A 20821-nucleotide genomic window follows, 5' to 3' on the forward strand; every position below is an offset into this window, starting at 1 on the left:
ATACAAGAATTAACCAAATACTTACACAAAAGCATGGATTAAAAAAACCATCTTAAGTCACACTGTAAGAAACTAAGCAGTAAGGGCATCCGCCATCCGCAGTGGTGCGGATGTCCCGGCGGACATCCCAAAAACACCTTCTACCACGTCATAAGGACTTCCCACTGCACTGCCACATCATAAGGACTTCCCACTGCACAGTGGCGGACATCCCGACGGACTTCCTACAATAATAAAAATTCACAAATTCACCAAATTAAACAATTTACGGAATTAAAATTTCGACACAAAAACGGAGAAATTGCAACCACTTTATTTAAAAAAACATACATAGTACAAAAAAACATACATAATTATTAAAAGTATTTATCTTCGAAAGAAAAGTATTTAGAGAGAGAGATATACTGTTGGTTATTTTAGTGTAATTGGATTAACTTGATTGATCAATATTATCATAATGAGACACCATATAAGTTTGGAAGTGCTGAGTGCACGCTTGTTTGAATTCATTGTGATTAGACGGGGGTTCAGGGGCAGCGCCCCCGAGTTGCGGGGTCCAAGGGGCAGAGCCCCTGGCTGGGGTTGATTCATCCGAAAATATAATTTATGATAGTCGAAGGACTGATTTGCAATTTTTGAAACTCCTTAAAAAACTGTTAAATTCAGTTAAGAAATGAAAGAGACGCAATGCTTCGTGAAGAGACGCGATGTTTCGTTTCAGGCCGTATTTATAGAATTTTTTAAAAAAATAATCAAATAATCGGGACGTCCGCGCGGGCGTCCTTGGGGGTCAACGCAAGGACGTCGCGACGGACGTCCCGGGAACGCCGCGAAACTCCGGTGTCCGCAACGGACGTCCGTATCCGCCTCACCCTTGCACAATGACGGACGTCCGCGGGACGGGCGCCATTGCGGATGCTCTAAGCGCAAATATGAGATTAAATTGGATCCCAAATCCTGAAATATCTTGTCGGGTAGTTTGGTCAAATTTTGTATTTTGTGATGAAAATAATAATAAAAAAAAAGTAAGAGAAAAATGCAATAATCCTCTAAAATGAAAAATTTGTGTGCCTGGACCCATATTTTGAAAGGTCATCCAATTTAATCCAAATTCTTAAATCTCTCATTGTTGGAGGCTTGTCTACATTGAGTTGACTCTTGAGTTTTGTTTGTATCGTGATTCTTGAGGTTTTAAATGGTCCCCTTCCACTGTTGAGCTTGAATTGATTTAGAAAAATATTAATGCAATTTAAAATATGCATAAATACCTTGTTGTATCATGTAAACTTGGTGTGTGTACATGTAGACATGTTTCTCTGACCGAGTAAATTTCACATTTACTGAGCTGAAAATGGAATACAGACTCGAATGCTCAACCATGTTCATCAATGGAAATATACTGAATAAAGGTCGAATGAATTTAACCAGATTTTGCAATATAAACCCAAAAAGAACTCTCCATTTTTGAACGAGTTGCAAGAGAAATTCTCTCACATTCTTGAAAACACAAAATTCTTGTTCAAGAGTGCCATCTGTTATCTACTCTCTTCCTGTACAGTCAAAGCAGCAGCTGCTCCATATTTCGAAAACACGCCTGACAGCACCGCTTGCTCTCTAATCTTCAACCTGCATGAAGAAGAAATGTTAGTAAGGAAACAAGAACGTTTACTGCTCTCGTGCTTCTGTATAGTATTAGTGAGGGTTTACTTCTTGGCAGATCCCGGTATGTCTAGGGTTGGAACATTGGGTTTCACTCGTCTTGATGCCACCTTTTTCGGAAGCTTCTTTGTTTTTCTTGTCTCCTTTTTGTCAATAGCCGGCTCTTTTCTTTCTTCCGGTTCATCAGCTAACTCAGAACAGGTGGTAGTTGAGGCGTCACTGATCCCTCCATCATCTTCTTCCCATTGTCCAGACACATCATGCATCTCACCCGCTTCATTAGCTACACTCTCTTCCAATGAATGCAGCAGCGAACCACTGATCTCTTCATCGGAGTCGGGAATGCGTTGTTGTTCAGAAGGGCTCTTTCTACTACCATCAACTGATTGATCAAATTCAGGCTTTGGCAGCTTTAGTTTCACCATCTCACATTTTATCTGCTTTTCAACCTTGCCGAAGGCTATGCTTTTACCTGTGAATTTCTGCATAAATCTAGCAAAATACAACAACAAGTGCAGCCAACTGAATATTTTCATATAATATGAAAAACACAAACTACATATGCAAGTCTGGTAGATGTACCTATGTGCCTCGTCCTCCTTCTTGAAGTCAACAAAAGCAACCCCTTTGCAAACTGGATCCCTGGTTTTTTCATTTCCAGAAACTACTGGGATTATATTTACTATTCCAGGAACTCCTTGATATGCTATTCGTAAATCCTTATGAATGTTCTTCTTCTTAGGGAGATTGACCAAACGCACTCGAAATCCATCAAAGAGAGGCTGAGGTCCTGCAGAAGCCGTGCACGTGTTGTCATTCCAAAACAAAATGCCATAAACACGCAGAGAAGATAAGTGAGGAGCCGTTGCAGAATAGGATAGTAAACAGGTAGATAGTAAGTTCTCAAACAAATAGATATGGTCGATATTGGTCCAGCTGCACACTCATAAGGATGAACCTCTAAACAAGCTATCCAAGGTTAGGGTCATCCACTAGAAATTGGTGGATTTCAATGCCTTGTTAGCACAGAGCAGAGCCTTTGAGGATTAACAAACATTTTGGATACAAATTAAACATCCTAGCATGGTTCTACTCGATCGATGGCATTCGCTAAGGAGTCAAGTAAGCACAACGGTTAAGACACCAAAACCAGTATATACAATATTTGTTTTGTGCTGCTCAAATTCCTTCTTATCAAATCAAGACACAACCCAACCAAACATACAAGTAAGTATTCGACTTATATCTTAAACAAATGTACAAACAATTTAAGTGCAAAAACCTAGTTACAAGCTCTCAAAACTAGTGTGCAAATCAAGCTTCCCAATTTACCCAATGTGAAAACATGAAGAAATCAAACACTAGAAAATTAAAATGGCAAACCTTTGTCTTTCTTGGGAATCGGTTTAAGTGAATTTTCCTTGAGCTTTTTCAGGTTTGCAATCTGGGCTACCCTACTCTGCTCGATTTCTTCCATCAACTTATCCTCAATTGAAGTATCATACACTTTTTGCCTTCGCCGAACCCACGCGGCCGCCTCTCAATCCACTTCTTCATATCCCTCAAAGGAACAAACACGTCATCATCCTCATCCTCGTCATCGCCGTCTTCAATTTCAGTCGAATCAACGAATTCGCCGTCAAAATCTTCAGCTTCCTCCTTTTCTTTCAAGATATAGCCACCGCCTTTCTTCTTGGTTTTCAAGGCGTTGCAGCACAGCTCACTTGAGGTGGGTCGAATACGGGAAGTGGGATTTGGGGGGAAATTGAAGATTGTTTGTGATGGGATTGTGCTGTAACTTCGCAGGAAATCTTCCAAGGCTCAGCATTTCTTCCACGCGATTCTCTCAGTTACAAGCTCCAATGGGAGTTTTCATAGAGTGAATTTCAGTTGGAAAATCTGTTTGGCAAGCGTTTCGTTAAGGCCATGTTTGGACGCACTGAATGGGCCGGTCCGTCAAATTAATTTTTTGTTTTAGGCCCATATTAAATTCTGTCTTTGATATACACCTCTCTTCAAAATAATGGCCCAATTATTAATAATTCAACGTATATTTCTGATAGATTGATTAGTTTTGAATTTGTTTGATCAGTTTTTCATTTAAATACTCAATGATGGGGTGCGTACTAAATAAGCCCAACAGCAATGACGGCCCATCAGCCCAAAGCCCAAGGAAGAGTATGAGTTCGGCATTACCAAAGAGTTCGGCTTCAGCCTACAGCTCGGTTGGCTCCTGCTCTCAGGTCGGCATCAAGCTCTACTCTCAGATCGGCTACCAAAGCAGTTCGGTCTCAGTATTCGACCGAACAAGGAGTTCGGCCTCAGCCTACAGCTCGGTAAAAGCCAACCAATCAAGCTCTGCTCTCAGGTCGGCATCAAGCTCTACTCTCAGATCGGCAACCAAAGCAGTTCGGTCTCAGCATTCGACCGAACAAGGAGTTATTGGACCCATACTGGATTTCCACAACTTCCAACACACCCACTACCACGTGGTGTCAACTCAGGCCACGATCGTAGGCCATGACCTACACTACATCCACGATCTTAGGCCATGACCTACACGACATCCACGACTTAGTGGTGATGCAAGCCACGATCTTAGTTCAATGTATAAATAGAACTTAGATCAGATAGAAAAAGGTTAAGCTCTCTAGAGATAAAATCATATAGCAAGTCTGTGTTGTAAGCTGTAATCCCAGATCAAGCAATACAATCTTGCCCTCCCTTCTTCCCGTGGACGTAGATTTACTTCAGTAAATCGAACCACGTAAATTCTGTGTGTTGTAGTTTTCATTCTCTACCAGCATTTACTACCATCAGAAATTCGCGGACTCATCACTTGTAAGCTGTAATCCCAGATCAAGCAATACAATCTTGCCCTCCCTTCTTCCCGTGGACGTAGATTTACTTCAGTAAATCGAACCACGTAAATTCTGTGTGTTGTAGTTTTCATTCTCTACCAGCATTTACTACCATCAGAAATTCGCGGACTCATCACTGGCGCCGTCTGTGGGAAACAGAGAACCAAATTTGTGATAAAGCGAATTTTTGACCCTTTTCCCACCCCAAAAAAAAATGCATACCAGATCACATACTACCCGTAATACCGATCGTGAAAACCATGAGGAAGCTAGTCCAGCCCGCAGGTCCGGAAAACAGCCTCGGGAGACATCTACTTCCTGTTTTCACGATGAAGGAACAAGCCGCTCAAAAGGTCCACACACCGAGTCTTCCCAGCAGCCTGATTTGAATGAGGCTGTCAAGCTGTTCTTGGCTGAGAAGTAGGATGAGTTCTTAGCCTTCCTGCAAAAGAGCCAAGAGCCGAAGACGAAAACGGTGGATTCTCCTTCCTCATCCAGACATGAAAGTCGCTACCGCAGTAGTGCCGTGTCTTCCAGGAAGAAGAATCCTCAACCCCGACATGTTCCTGTTCCTCCTCGGTACCGGAATCACAGGAGAACTCCATCTCCTCCATACCGAAGAGATGTCGGGTTCGCCATGTACGGAGCATTGAAGACTCCGTTCTCGGACGATATCACCCGAACTCCCCTTCCACAGAACTACCGAACTCCGTCGATGACTTATGACGGGTTGGTGGATCGTCATGACTTCCTGGGACGCTATCAGTATAATATGGCGAACCAGGCATGAGGTCCATATGTGCAAGCTGTTCCCCGAGCTGCTCATTGGGAACGCCAGAAGGTGGTTCGACAGCCTTCCTCAAGGCAGCATTAGATCCTACCGAGATCTGATGGATGCTTTCCACAGGAGGTTCTTTCAGAAAGCGGAAGCCCGGAATACTTCGGCTCAGCTGCTTTCTATACGTCAAGGTCGCGACGAAAAGATCAGCGACTTCCTGACGAGATTCCATAAGGAATGCCTACAAGTAGATAATCTCAATGATCTACTTGTCATTTCGGCATTCCAAAATGGAATCCTGCCCGGAGCTCTCTACAGAAAGCTCGTGGAATGCAGTCCGCGAACAGCTCAAGAGATGTGGGACATTGCGGACCAGTTCTCCCGAGCCGATGAGGCAGACCGTCGAAAACGGTCTTTAGACAGCTCGTCTAGAGGAGACGAAAAGAAGCCCGATCATAGCGATCAGAGGCTTCCTCGCCGAACACCTTCCCCACCAAAGGAGGGATAGCGGTCATCCGAGGTGATCGAAAAAGAGCAAGTGTGCTCGCAGATTGCGCTTAAAAGTGCCGAGCAATCAGTTCGGCACCATCAAGCATAGCAATCACAGCAGCCGGAGTCAGAGGCAGGCGAAATGACCGAAGTCACACCGGAGCCGAACTCAATGGTGTACGGCACTGAAGCCGTGATTCCGGTTTAGATCGGCATACCCAGTCCCCGAACTCAATTTCTCCTCAGAAATGAATGGTGACGGACTGAGAGCCGAACTAGATCTTGCCGAAGAAAGAAGAGAATTGGCCTGCATAAAAGCAGCCAAGTACAAGGAGCAAGTAGCCCGGTATTACAACCAAAGGGTGAAGAAGTTGCAATTTCAAGTGGGAGATCTCGTCTTGAGAAACAACGAAGTAAGCCGAGCAGAAAAGCTGGGCGAACTCGAACCCACATGGGAAGGTCCATATCGGGTGTCAGAAGTCCTCGGCAAAGGGTCTTACAAATTGACTCACGTGTCAGGAGCACAAGTACCCCGAACATGGTACGTTTCCAACCTCAAAAAGTTTCATTTGTAAGAGACAGTCCGGTCAGTCAGTCTTGAGTCCTGTTCGGTCAATGTGCTTTCTTTGGTTTGCTTGGTCTTTATTTGTCTCTGTGCGTTTTGTCTGTGCGTTTTGTCTGTCTATGTGCGTGTCGTCTCTTACAAATGTTACTGAGGTATCTTGTTCTTCGAAGGCTGATCCCCTTCTTAGAACATATACAAGCTAAACGATTGTGAGTCAAAGCTTCTAAAGAAGATACAAGACCACAATTCAGCTTAAACAAGCAGTTCGTCTGAAACGAGCTGCAATAAGCCAACGATTGTGAAGTCCAAGCTTCCAAGGAGGATACAAGACCACAATTCAGCTTAACAAGCACTTCGTCTGAAACGAACTGCAATAAGCCAACGATTGTGAGTCCAAGCTTCTCAGGAAGATACAAGACCACAATTCGGCTTAAGAAATAAGCACTTCGTCTGAAACGAACTGCAATAAGGGAAAGTCCGATCCACGCGATAAACCTCGCCGAATTAGGACGACCAAGTTCGGTCAAAGAAGTTTACCTCATAAGACCGAGGACGACCATGTCTAGTCAAAGAGGTTTACTGCATAAGACCACTTCGGTTAACTGGGAAAGTCCGATCCACGCGATAAAACTCGCCGAATTAGGACAAGGGAAAGTTCGATCCCGGCGACAAAAATCGCCAAATTAGAACACAAACCAAGTCCGGTCAAAGATGTTTATTTCATCAGACCAAAGACGAGTCCGGTCAAAGATGTTTATTTCATCAGACCAAAGACGAGTCCGGTCAAAGATGTTTATTTCATCAGACCAAGGACGAGTCCGGTCAAAGATGTTTATTTCATCAGACCAAAGACGAGTCCGGTCAAAGATGTTTATTTCATCAGACCAAAGACGAGTCCGGTCAAAGAAGTTTACTTCATAAGACCAAGGACCAAGTCCGGTCAAAGAAGTTTACTTCATAAGACCGAGGACGAGTACGATGAAATTTTTTCGCTAAGCTGTAAATACAGTGTTAGAAGCGAAAACAAAATTTCATTTTTCAAATCTTGTTCGGCATACAACTCAGCTACCCTACAAAATGGCGTTACGCTATTACAAAGGACTATTCTACTGTCCAGGGTTGCTGAAGTTAAGCCATCTATTCACAAAATCCTCGTGAAGCTGAGTTCGGGCGTTCCAGGCAGCCGCAGAATAAGCAGGTCGACGAGATGCTCTAATCGACCTGCCACCTCTTCTCTGAGCCCGGGAAGCCCTAGCACCTCGGCGGCTAAGAGTCTCTTCACGAAGCATTTGCCGATCTTGCTCACTCATAACCACAGCTCCTCTGCGAACTTCAGTCCGTTCTCGTCTTGACGTTTCCGGCTGTTCCGGAGTTCGTCGCTGACTTGGAGTAGGGTTTTGAGCAAGTGAATCAGAGGTTTGAGCTGGAGTACTAGCATCTGTTAGCGGGAAATGCCTGAGGAATCTCTCAATTGCGGGACGCCGGGAAAGAATGATGTCGTACCGAGAAGCCCAGCGCCGCAATGATTTCACGACTTGTTGGCAAGCCGAGCTCTCCAGCGCATTGTTCCTCCGGAGTACATGATATTCCTCCCACAGTTCGTCAACTCGACTCTGAACATCTGATATGGTCATTCCCCCGCGCACACGGATGTAATCCTCGTACGCAGTCCTCTCAGCAATGGTCGTATTCAGCTCGGCCTCCAGATCATTCTTATCGGACGCTAAGTCCTTATTATCGGCATCCAGCTTCACTAAACGAGCCAGAAGCTCGTCATTCTTCGTCTGATCGGCTATAGCTCTTTTCTCAGCTTCGTCTAAAGCCGAAGAGTACAGCCGTTTCCAGTGAAGTATCTCCATCTCCTTGAGTACAAAGCAGCTATATTAGTTCGGCAGCTGTACCGAGCAGATAGTAAAATACAACAGGAATAAAGGCGAGTACGAAAAGCTATACGAAGACAAGTGTAGAGAATTTTTCATTCACAAGGAAAATTTTTTACACTCGGGCTTCAAGGCCACCGTACAAGGAAGAAACTAGACTAAGAGAAGGGAGACGAAATCATACTCCGCCAGCTTCGTCTCCGGCTCCTTGGTCTGGTTCAGCTTCTTTCTCCTGAGCTACCTCAGCCTCGGCCTCGCATCCTGCCGGCCTCGCCTCCGCCTCCTGATCGGCTTCCTTCTCCGGATGCCCGGCCCGCTCGACTTCGGCCTCCCGCTCCAGCGGCTCGGCCTCACCCTCTCCGTTGTAAGTCGAAGCGGGTGAAACGGGTCCCACGGAGGCAAAGATAGCCTCCAGGTTCTCGTCCCGATCAGCTCGACAACTCCGGACTCGGTCTGCAGAAAGCAGGACCGAGGATGAAGCGAGCTCCTCAAGGAGCGGCAGATTCTGAAGCCGAGCTGCTATCTCTCGGCTGTACAGAGGCAGCACGACGTCGGCCCCCTGCTCGCCCTTATCGGTAATTAGCCTTACCAGACTACCGACAAAGGCCGAGAACTGGCTGCTCAAAAAGAGTTTCTCCGCGAAAGCACGGAGAACCTCCCCTTGGGCAACCACGGCAGCAGCATCCCTCCGTTTCGTCTGCTCTCGCTGGATGACGAGCTGGTTTTTGGCAAACTGAGCTTCATCCTGGGCCGAAATCCTAGCAGCTCTGGCCTTCTCAAAGTTAGCCTCAGCCTGTTCGGCCCGATGACAAGCAGCCGCCAACTTCCTCTGCATCTCAGCATAGTCATTGGACGCTTTGGAGAGTTCGACGGCGACGAGCTTGGAGAGCATATCGTTCCTCTGAAAATGAATAAAAAAAAAAAAAAAAGTCAACAAAGGGGCCACAAAAAATACAGGAAAAAAGCAAGGCCAGAAAATCAAGAAGAGAATTCACCTCGGCGAAGTCCGTGGGCCATAAAAACGGCTCACAGATATGTTCCGAAGGAGGCGCCAAGACCACGTCTTTCTCTGGCGCTCTCGGGGGCTTCTGGGCCTTCCCCTTCCCCTTTGCCGAAGTCGACTCCGGCTTCTCCGGATCCGAAGAGGTTTTTTGCCTTTTCGGAGTCCTCTCGGCATCAGACGCCGAGCTGGTGGTTTTCGGCCTCTCCGGCTCCTTGGACTCCGAAGATTTTCGGGTAGCCTTGTTCAGCATGTACACTGCCAAAAAGCAAGGAAACCAGGTTAGTTTTCGCTGCTAAAGCAGTAAAGCATAAAAAAGAAATCCTCACCCTCAGTTTCTTCGTCCGAAGACGAGATATTGAACACGAGGTCGCCCTTGACGAGCTCAGTTTCCGAGTATTGTTTCCTAATCATAGGAATCTTATTGAGCTCGCCCTCGAGCTCGGCCAACGGTTCTAACCGAGGATGAGGAATCACGGACTTCGGCCCTCTCCAGGGAAAGCCCGGAGCCGCTGTCCTATTATAAAAAAAGAAGCGGTTTTGCCATTTCGGCCACTTGGTTTTGCAGAATGCCCTAAAAGGCTGTAAGGGGATCAAGTAAAACCAAGATCCCTTCCTTTTAAATTGGAAAAATTAAGGATTGCCCGCAGAGACAGATCCTTATCTAGCCTACGGAGTTCGGCAGCAAAAGCCGACAAGTGCCTCCAAGAATTCGGAGTCACCTGACCTAAAGGGAGTTGAAAAAAATCAAGAAGCTCTACAAAAGGTGGGGGAAGGGGGAAACGAAGCCCGCATTCTAAGCAGGCTTCGTAAACGGTGGCATAACCCTCCGGCGGGTCGTTAGCCCTATGATCATCGTCGGGAACCACCGCCTTCCCCCCGGGAAGAAGATATTTTTCGTGTAGAGATATCACGGTGTCCTTACTCAAGACGCTGTGAAAGTATTCTACAGTCTTCTCTCCGGACTCTTTCCGGCTAAAAGACCCCTTGCCCCCTTTCCTACCGCTACCTAACTCGGAAGAAGAAGAAGAAGACATGGTTCTTACTCTTTGCAAAATCTGAAGAAATTCTGAAGAAATTCTTGAAAGCGGAAGGAAATTTTTACGCAAAGGAGATAGAGTGCAGAAGAAGCAGTCGCAAAAGTGCTTCAATGATGAAGAGGGAGGTATTTATCAGATTCGGCGAAGATTTCAAAATCGTCGCACCGTTTCGAATCCCACCTTTTCAGGATTCAACGGCCGGATTTTACTGTCGCATTTAATGCAAGGCACGTCCCCTGACATCAGCCTCCCCCTTGCCTTTATCCAGAATGCCGAAGTGACTCACTTCGCCGAAGTGATTCACTTCGCCCTTCGGGGGGGGTAGTGATGGGGTGCGTACTAAATAAGCCCAACAGCAATGACGGCCCATCAGCCCAAAGCCCAAGGAAGAGTATGAGTTCGGCATTACCAAAGAGTTCGGCCTCAGCCTACAGCTCGGTTGGCTCCTGCTCTCAGGTCGGCATCAAGCTCTACTCTCAGATCGGCTACCAAAGCAGTTCGGTCTCAGTATTCGACCGAACAAGGAGTTCGGCCTCAGCCTACAGCTCGGTAAAAGCCAACCAATCAAGCTCTGCTCTCAGGTCGGCATCAAGCTCTACTCTCAGATCGGCAACCAAAGCAGTTCGGTCTCAGCATTCGACCGAACAAGGAGTTATTGGACCCATACTGGATTTCCACAACTTCCAACACACCCACTACCACGTGGTGTCAACTCAGGCCACGATCGTAGGCCATGACCTACACTACATCCACGATCTTAGGCCATGACCTACACGACATCCACGACTTAGTGGTGATGCAAGCCACGATCTTAGTTCAATGTATAAATAGAACTTAGATCAGATAGAAAAAGGTTAAGCTCTCTAGAGATAAAATCATATAGCAAGTCTGTGTTGTAAGCTGTAATCCCAGATCAAGCAATACAATCTTGCCCTCCCTTCTTCCCGTGGACGTAGATTTACTTCAGTAAATCGAACCACGTAAATTCTGTGTGTTGTAGTTTTCATTCTCTACCAGCATTTACTACCATCAGAAATTCGCGGACTCATCACTCAATCATCGTTGTTATGTTTTCTCAATTATCATAATAATTCATTTATGTCCCCTCAATATAAGCGACTACCATTCATTCATAAACAATGCGTTTTTAGTGTTAATGGTGCCAATCTAGCTTTACCGATTGCTCTTAATTCAATACTACTATGAAATTTTATTTCAACTGTGAATGTAAAAAGAATTCGAAATACTTATATTGCACATATAGCTAGCTAGTCATAAAATGAGGATTTGATTGAATCATATGATTAAAATTTTATGGACTTCTAGACGGCCCAAATAATAATTACTAATCCTTAATTCGATTTGACAAGTTTTGTCGGAATGGCTCCAATCAGTCGTTTTCAACAGTTGCATAAAATAAATAATCGTATCTACCGTGACAATCACTGCTCATGTGTTAATTTATGAGTTAATTAGTACAGATTTATATACTTCTTATAACCACTAATGTAACATGAGGTGTTTTTTAGTCTAGTGACAATAGCATATTTATGTGAATAAATTATTACTGTCATAAAATATTACTAACAAATTATAATAACTAGATACATTACTTTGCAAAAGAAAATTAATAGCATCTCACCCTGTGTAAACCATATAGTAGTAGTAGTAGTAGTAGAATTTAGGAAATTGGGCTCAGAAGTCCCTTTTGTTTTAAAAATTATCGATTACTCCATATATCATTTAAGGAGTACTATATTTATTTTTTTAGTGCAGTTAATTTTCATTGCAAAACAATTTCTTTATACATGAAATACAAATATATTGTCACTTTCTCGTAGTAAGAAGATTTGATGTATAACCCAGTCCCTATATAATTATTGGAGCGGATAAGCTTAGGGTTTAATGATTATACAATCAAGCCAAATAATTGACACTTAGCAGAGGAAATGTTAAGAGTTAAGACAAGAGTTGTGCCGAATAACAAGAATGAAAACACCACTTTCACTATATTTTTGGTTGTTAGCATAATTGTCCATTTCCACATTTTGTTCTAATATTACCGATTTCTGGTCAAACAAACACACTAAATTATCATTAAAACATGGATATCTTATATTCTCTTCAAGAAAAGACATCATTTTGAGCTTATGTTGAAAAGTCCTGTATTGTCTATTTTCCTTTGGAAATATATAGATTCATATACAATTTATTCATAATCTAATAATTACATACTAATTTGGAATAAAATCACAAACCTCCAATTCAGTGGCATCATGCTAGCTTGATTTTTCCAATGTTTTTTATATACACATTAAACATTCATCTAATTGAAAAAATGTAGGCTTTGTTTGGACTTTAGTATTAGTCATCGGACTTGAAAAAGCGACAAAGATGCATGCATTAAGGTATTGGAGATTGACTATAGCGTCACATGTGTAATAAAAATTTTCACTGATGTGGAAAATGAATAATGACTTTTGTATAAAATTGAGTATTTGCCACATGTGTAATAAATTTACCTTGAATAATGATTTATGTGATGAATTATACAATTGAGTGCATATTATTTTATATATCTACCCACCATGCACTACAAGTGGCTTTTGAGTTCCCAAAGTAGATTAGCTATATAGATCGAGATTAATTAATGGCTTCAATTAAAATGTTGAAATAATGCAAACTAATCCACCCACTAATATAGAATATTGGATTATTTTATAGTAGTAATAATTTAATAGTATAATTTAATAGTAGCCACAAACTTATAGTCCAGTACTATTATGTGTTATCCTTCACTCATATATGGATTAGGGATGAGGGTTCGATTTTATTTTCATTTATGATTAAAATTGTTAGACCTTGCATTGCACGGTTTGCACCTACACCACCCAAGCAAAGCTCTACTCCACCAAATCCGGCTCTCAAGGAGAAATAATGACAAATTAATACTCTCTTAGACCAATAATGGAAAATACAAAATGGAAAAAATGGGAAATGCACAACGCACATAATATAACAGTGACCATTAAGGTTTTGTCAAAGTGCAATAATGCAATGTTGAAAAACATAAAGAAGAGCGATATGGATCAAACCATGTGAGAAGTGATTCAAATGACACTTCCACTTCGCAATATACATATATATTGTGAATTCAAATAAAAACATTTTTTTTTATAAAAATTAAGAAGTACTTTTAGTCATTAGATGATGAAGATCTACGATGAATGTATCTCTCTTGCCGAATGAATGCAGAACTTGCTTGGAATTTTGGATGAGGCAATTTTTTTAATTTTTTGAGTGTAATTGATTTTTATTGCAAATGCATTTTTCTTTACACGTTCAATGCAAATGTTTTTACGTTCTCATAGTAATAAATTGGGCATGCTATAGTAATAGTATTATGCATACATGATATATATATTGTGTCACAAAGCATATAATTATGGAGGTGTGTGAGAAACAAATACTACTCAATTTGGAGAAGCATATGCATATCCCACATCCAGCACCACCCCATCTCCCTTCCTCAGGATATGGGCACTATGCTTTATTCATGGGATGTTGACTATATTTCTGTTTTCATTATTGCCTTAAATTAGTGCCATTTTGAACCACTATAATTTGTGTCTCTTATTCTCTTCTACAATTTGAGATTTTTTGTTTGTGAATCACTATATTGGTGTAGAATTTTCAATCCAGAGAATACTACAACATGATGTAAATCGAGATCATTTTCATTAATTGGACATATGCGCCTAAAGAAGAGGTCCAAAATGTGTTTTAAACTTTGACTAGTCTAAAAATAAGTTTTGATTAGCTTGATTTGTACACGGACATGAAAGTAATTGAAGAACATATATATCAATGGGCAATAAATTGAGGTGACAGACAATATGCTAGTAGGTTAGCAATATATGGTTGAGAAATGCGATGAGTATTAATTGAATTAGGCAGAGGTAGAAATGTAAGTAGTCCCCACTGACTCATGCTAATTTTTGCAATCAAAATGTCACCCATAAGTGTATGGGATATATAGTACATGGCAAGTTAAATTATCGATCTACAAGGACTAAAATGCTGGAATGGATACTATGATGCAATGTCGAACACTATTTAGACTAATGATAGGGGTTTTGGGTTTTCTTAACTAATAATGAAGAACAAATAAGTAAGTAAAGATCAAATAAAATATGGTTTTCACATAAATTAGGAAATGATGAAGAAATGGATCCGTTAGAATGAATCAAGGATGTCATCTAAGGGTCATGCTCATCTATTGGGCCGCAATTGTGGTTAGGAAAGTCGAGACTCGAATGTGTGAAGTCCTCTTCATCTACTTGGCCTTCAAATCCTCTTCATTCTCTTGTTTCCGCTCAAAATCGTGGTATGTAGAAGTTAGGACTCGAATGTGTGAAGTCCCTTTTATATTTGGAGTGAAAAATGAGCAAAATAAGGAAGCTGTCAAAAACACCCGACCGGGTGATCTGTGACTGTCGAAACACCTGACCGGGTGTTATGTCTGGAAAACGCCCGGGCGGGCGTTTCTTCACCTAGAAAATGCCCGGGCGGGCAAAACTCTATGTATTGGCCCATTCAACTCCGTTCAAGCTCATTTTAGACCTGTTTTTGCATCAAGACTTTGATACTCTCGTTAGCTCTAAAATAGCAAATAAGTGGATATAACCTAAACTTTATACCTCAAATTACTCAATAATTTGTGTTAATCACCCACCTAAACATCTTAAACTATGAGTTTGTCAACTCCACAAACTTAAACACTTGGTTGTCCTCAAACAAGAAGAATGAAACAAGAATTACAAACTCGTGTATGAATGTTGGAGTGTCATCATTGCCTCAGTAGAAATGAAATAAAGAACAAGTATCAATGGCCTTGTAAACATGTAAAATATATTATAACATATAGCTTCAAGTTACTATCATATAATCAACCTTGCCAATTTGCCCTCACAAGGAGAAAATGCAATGTGCATTTTGGAAATTTCACTCACTCTCAAAGTGTATAAGCTCATGACATAACTCTCAAATCATCAAGACATGCGTAGTTTACCATAGGCTTGCTTGAAATCTACACCCTCCTCTACTACGGTGTGACTAAAGATCTAAGGTCCGAAAGGTCTTTTCTATAGGTTGTAATGTAGGTTCTTTGGATAGGTGAGGTAATTTTTGGCTAAAGTGACTTTAATCACCAAGATATAACTTATTCAACTTCACCAAATTTTTTCCCCAATCTTAGCTAGTTCTAGGCTTTGCCTAGACTCTTCTCATCTATCAACATTCCACTTTTGTTCTTCACCTCTTTTTCAACCTTCAAGACACCCTTTTCACCAAAAGCTAATTATTCACTATTTTTCACTTTCATTTTTCTTTTTCTCCATGCTTTGCATGGTATCATCACTATCATTTCTTTCTTTTTCTTTTCTACCTACACAACCTTATTTTTTATTTGCTAAAACCACTTCCAAATTTTCATTTCCCTTTGATTTTTCAAAAATAACACATAAGAAATCCAACCCCAAGGTTTGTCAAAGAAAAGGTTTATGCTCAAAGTGGGCTAACAAAGATTATTAATATAACGGGTAGGAATAATATTTGGCTAATAAAGATGGCCTAACATCCCCTCTTATCTCTATAACCACTATGTAGACTCAAGGAAATCGAGAGCAAGTTCTAGAAACATATGACATGCTTGAGATAAAACACACATTTAAAAACAAAGTAGGCTCAATTCTCACAAGGTGTTTTTGGCAAAATACAAGGCACCACGCAATTCATTTTAGGTAATTTGAAATGAAAAATTACACTTTACTAGCCATATCAACAAGATTTTCGAAAAAAATTTCACAAGATCATCATTGGCAACTCCTCCAACATGTCTCACACTCGTTCAACTTCCACCACTAGAGAGATTATTCGACACACAAAACAACAAGAAAAACATTCCTAAAAACATAATCATAAAAACAATAACAAACACAAGTGGAACAAGGAAAACATTCCCAAAAATTCAACAATCCAAAGCCAAAGAGAGAGGTAAGAGGGAATCCACTAGACACCCCCCAAACTTATTCCAAGCAAAGCTAGGATAAATTTGAAAGAAAGATTGGATTTTGAGAGGACCTTCCATCTCTTTTTCTCCCCGACGGTATGCAATTCCACCCCACAATTATCAGCTCTAAGCACTATTTTTTATACCCGGGAAGAACCTCAATCTATGATTGAAGAGTATTTTGAGCTCTTGTTCTCCTCCCTTGTCCAACTCTCCTTCTCGGCTCAAGAGGTAGATACCTTGAGCGCGTAAGGATACGCACCTACAAAAGATCAGAGAAGAACAAACCACAAGTTATAACTAAACAGGAAAATTAAACTAAATAAAACAAGTAAAATGTCTAAATTAGTATTCTCTATCTTATCACAATATCAAACACAAAAGCAAATTTAGTCCCCGGCAACGACGCCAAAAACTTGACTCTTGCTAATTTTTACAATCAAAATGTCACCCACAAGTGTGTGGGATATGTAGCACGTGGCAAGTTAAATTATCGATCCACAAGGACTAAAATGCTGGAATGAATACTATGATGCAATGTCAAACACTATTTAGACTAATGATGGGGGGTTTTGGGTATTCTTAACTAATAATGAAGAACAAATAAGTAAGTAAAGACAATTAACTAAATAAAGCAAATAAAATATGGTTTTCACATAAATTAGGAAAGGATGGAGAAATGGATCCGTTAGAAAGAATCAAGGATGTCATCTAAGGGTCATGCTCATCTATTGGGCCGCAATTGTGGATAGGAAAGTCGGAAAGGTTGGTTAGACCCCCTCTCGGGTGCATCTAACACGTGGATCAATCTCTAGAGTAGGAGTCCCCCTCCATACAGTTCGAGATTGACTCCTAAGAACAACGGACCCAAGCCCTCTCTCTAGCTCATGCATCTCTCGATCACATGTAATGCACGGAGTTGTTGATTACACATCTATCCTAATCATGCATTTCTCAATGACAACAATTAGGCAAAAAGGATTTATCTAATTGGTAGCTAAGCAATTAGATATTAAAAGCTCAAGAATCAACAAAACCAACAAAATGAGATAATTAACTTTAAACCATAGATTCAATCCATACAATCCATTCAAACTTTACCAAATCCATACCAGAAACTTAACTAAACATGAACAAAGTCAAATAAAATGAAATACAAAGAAAATGAAAGAAAACATAGTAGAAAGATAAACTAGAACTCCCTATAGGTGGGATTGATGGTGGGGAGTCTTCTCCTTCAATCTCTTGAGAGGAGAAGCTCATTGGCCTTCAAATCCTCTTCATTCTCTTGTTTCCGCTCAAAATCGTGGCATGTAGGAGGTAGGACTCGAATGTGTGAAGTCCCTTTTATATTGGAGTGAAAAATGAGCAAAATAAGGAAGCTATCAAAACCACCCGACCGGGTGATCTGTGACTGTCGAAACACCCGACCAGGTGTTTTGCCTGGAACTCGCAACTCGCTTCAAAACGCCCGGGCGGGCGTTTCTTCGGATGGAAAACGCCCGACCGGACGAATTCTCTGTCTCTCTATGTGCATTTCCAGCCAGAACGCCCGGGCGAGTATTTCTTCGCCTAGAAAACTCCCAGGTGGGCAAAACTCTCTGTATTGGCCCATTCAACTCCGTTTAAGCTTATTTTAGACCTGTTTTTGCATTAAGACTTTGACACTCTCGTTAGCTCTAAAATAGCAAATAAGTGGATGAAACCTAAACTTTATACCTCAAATTACTCAACAATTTGTGTTAATCACCCACATAAACATTCTAAACTATGAGTCCACATTTGAGCAGATTTTCTTCCATATTAGCTTTCTCCATATGCATATATTTATTCTTATTTATTTGGTTCAACTTCAGTTGTTGGTGGGAAGGGCACCATAATAATTTTATTTCTTCATAGATTTAATTGGCAAAGAGAAAAATACGAGAAAGGAAAAAGAGAGAAAATTCGTGGGATGTACTAGATGAGATCAATGCAATTTAATTATGTTCTATACTAAGCTTATTAATTTAAATTTTATTGTAGTGCACAAACTCGTCACGTTTTCGTAAGTGAAATGAGACTTTTGTCATGTGTACACTAGAAAGTTGGAAACATGGTGTAAATAGTGATTTTAGATTGGGTATAGTTGAATTAATCAAAATCTTCAAATTGTAACCCTTCCCCAAGTTCCCACTATATAATTTGGTTATGTCAAATATAAATCTAATAATTGGAAGCTTAATTAAATCTATCTCAGTACACATGCACACAAGATTTGCTAATTCAATAATTGGAAGCGTGACTTTAAAATAATACTCTATAAATTAAAGTCATGCTCTGAATCAAATATACGTATTTATTAAATAATAAAAACTATATATTATAAATAAATTAAGTCAGACGGCAACAAACATATATTACAGCATCCACAATGGCGGCGAGCGGACCGGCTAGCCGATCTCTGGCGCTCGCCGGTCCGCTCGCCTAACCATTGCAGCCGGCGAGCGTCAAATCGGTGAGAAAAACGGCGAGCGCACGCCGATTCCCGAGCGCTGGCCGATGAGCTCGCCGATCGACTGACCACCATTGCAGGCTCCCGAGCGGCCAGCGGATTTTTTTTTTAATTTTCGAAACACTATATATACGCATTTGCACGTCATTTTCATTTGCACCACTTGTTTTAACGAGTATTCTCTCTATCTTAATTTCTGTACAAGTGCAACAACGCGAAATGGAGCACAACAACGAGCCTACTTCAGGGACGAGCGGGTCTCAAACTGACGAGAACTGCAGGAGGATAGCGGAGAACAATCAGAGGATCGTCAACTTGTGGGATAAAATAGCAGCAGCCTACAAGGCATTTTGCCCGGAGGGGAGGCCACGCAGTGGGGAGGAGTGCCGGAAGTGGTGGGACTGAATCCGGGCCGGGGTCTCCCGATTTTCGGGCTTGTACACCAACGCCCTCCGAATGCAGACCAGTGGCCAAACTGACGAGGACTGCAGGAGGATAGCGGAGAAAGCCTTCCCCGTGCCCGGGCTTTACAAGGAGTTCACCTACTGGAACTGCTATGAGGTGCTGATGGACTCCGAGAAGTTTCGGGCATGTGTCGATGCTGGCTGGCCGAAGAAGCAGCGACGATTCCCACGACCTCCCCGAGGATGTACAGGAGTTCCCGTCCCCTCCCGCGTTTGCTCGCCGCACTCGCCCGATTGGTCAAAGGCGGGCGCAACGGGCTCGCCAGGCCTCCCAGGAGGTCCAGTCGGCATTCCCCCTGTTGACGGGTCGACAGCCGAGCTCCTCTTCTTCGCGCGTCAACAAACGCGAGCTCAGATGTACAAGATCTTAGCTGAATGGAGGGCGGCAACTGACCCCGAGGAGAAGAGTTTTCTTCACGCAATGCTCGTGAGTATGCGGGCCGATTTGAATCCCGCCGCGGCACAGGTGGGGGGCTCAGACGCGGGCTCAGATACCGCGGATTTGGGGGTCCCGGATAGCGGCGACGGCGACGGCGATGAATGATCCATATATATCACTGGATTTAGTCCATGTTGCCCAACGAAAATGATCCATATATATCACTGTATTACAGAACGCGTGAAATAGTAAGAGTTTAGGTGAAATATATGCTTTCCTCTAATAAAAATAAATTAATGGGGGACAAAATTATTCGTAGGAAAGAATGTTGAGAATTAGTAATTCAGGACGGAACACATTGCTTGCTTCTTCTACTCCCAATAATGGAGAAATAATAAAATGTAGCATGTATAATTAAGTAAGAAACGAGTTTTACCGGACCCATCATCAGTCATCATTCAAAATAATACTACTACCAAATTAAACCCACCTTTCACCTCCTCCAACTAATAAACAGCGCTGAGTATTCGACGAAAATGAATGTCGATCAAGGCAAATTGGAGAGTTTGGAGTTGCGAGGAAGACGTAAGCATCATCAGCCATGGAAGACTCCAACGCCGTCATACTCTGCGTTCATTTGGACATGCTCCCAGCCAAAACGACGTCGTCAATGAGAACATTAATAAGGCCAGGACCGGAATTTACTGTTCTATATAGCACTCACTGTCTTTGTGATTGTGAATAATTATTTCTGTATTTACATAATTTTACAAATTGAATCATAAGTTATCGAGTATATTTGAGCCATATTTTGACAAGGAAGGATTCGGACTGAGAGGTTCGTGTTTAGTTCATATTTGGATTGGGCCACTCCGGTCCGGCCCATACGCATAAATGTGTATGTGGTCCTCATAAAATTAAATTCTACAGCATTAGCAATACGTATAACGTATATAGACTATAGAGGCAGTTAAATAATTTCTCCAAGTAGCATAAATGTGGTCCTCATAAAATTAAATTGGGACAAATGCACATCAACAGAAGCATTGGAACAAAATCTTACCCCATCCCCATCTATATACTATGTATCAATATGATAGCTCATACACATACACTCATACTCATATTACAATTATCTTTAT

General features: G+C 41.8%; 1 pseudogene; it reads right to left on the reverse strand.

Moving 5' to 3' along the window:
* Window positions 1-1309: 1309 nt before the first annotated feature.
* On the reverse strand, window positions 1310-20303 carry LOC121800562 (annotated as a pseudogene).
* Window positions 20304-20821: the final 518 nt, after the last annotated feature.

This window comes from Salvia splendens, chromosome 4 (genome assembly GCF_004379255.2).
Source record: "Salvia splendens isolate huo1 chromosome 4, SspV2, whole genome shotgun sequence".
Taxonomy (NCBI): Eukaryota; Viridiplantae; Streptophyta; class Magnoliopsida; order Lamiales; family Lamiaceae; genus Salvia; species Salvia splendens.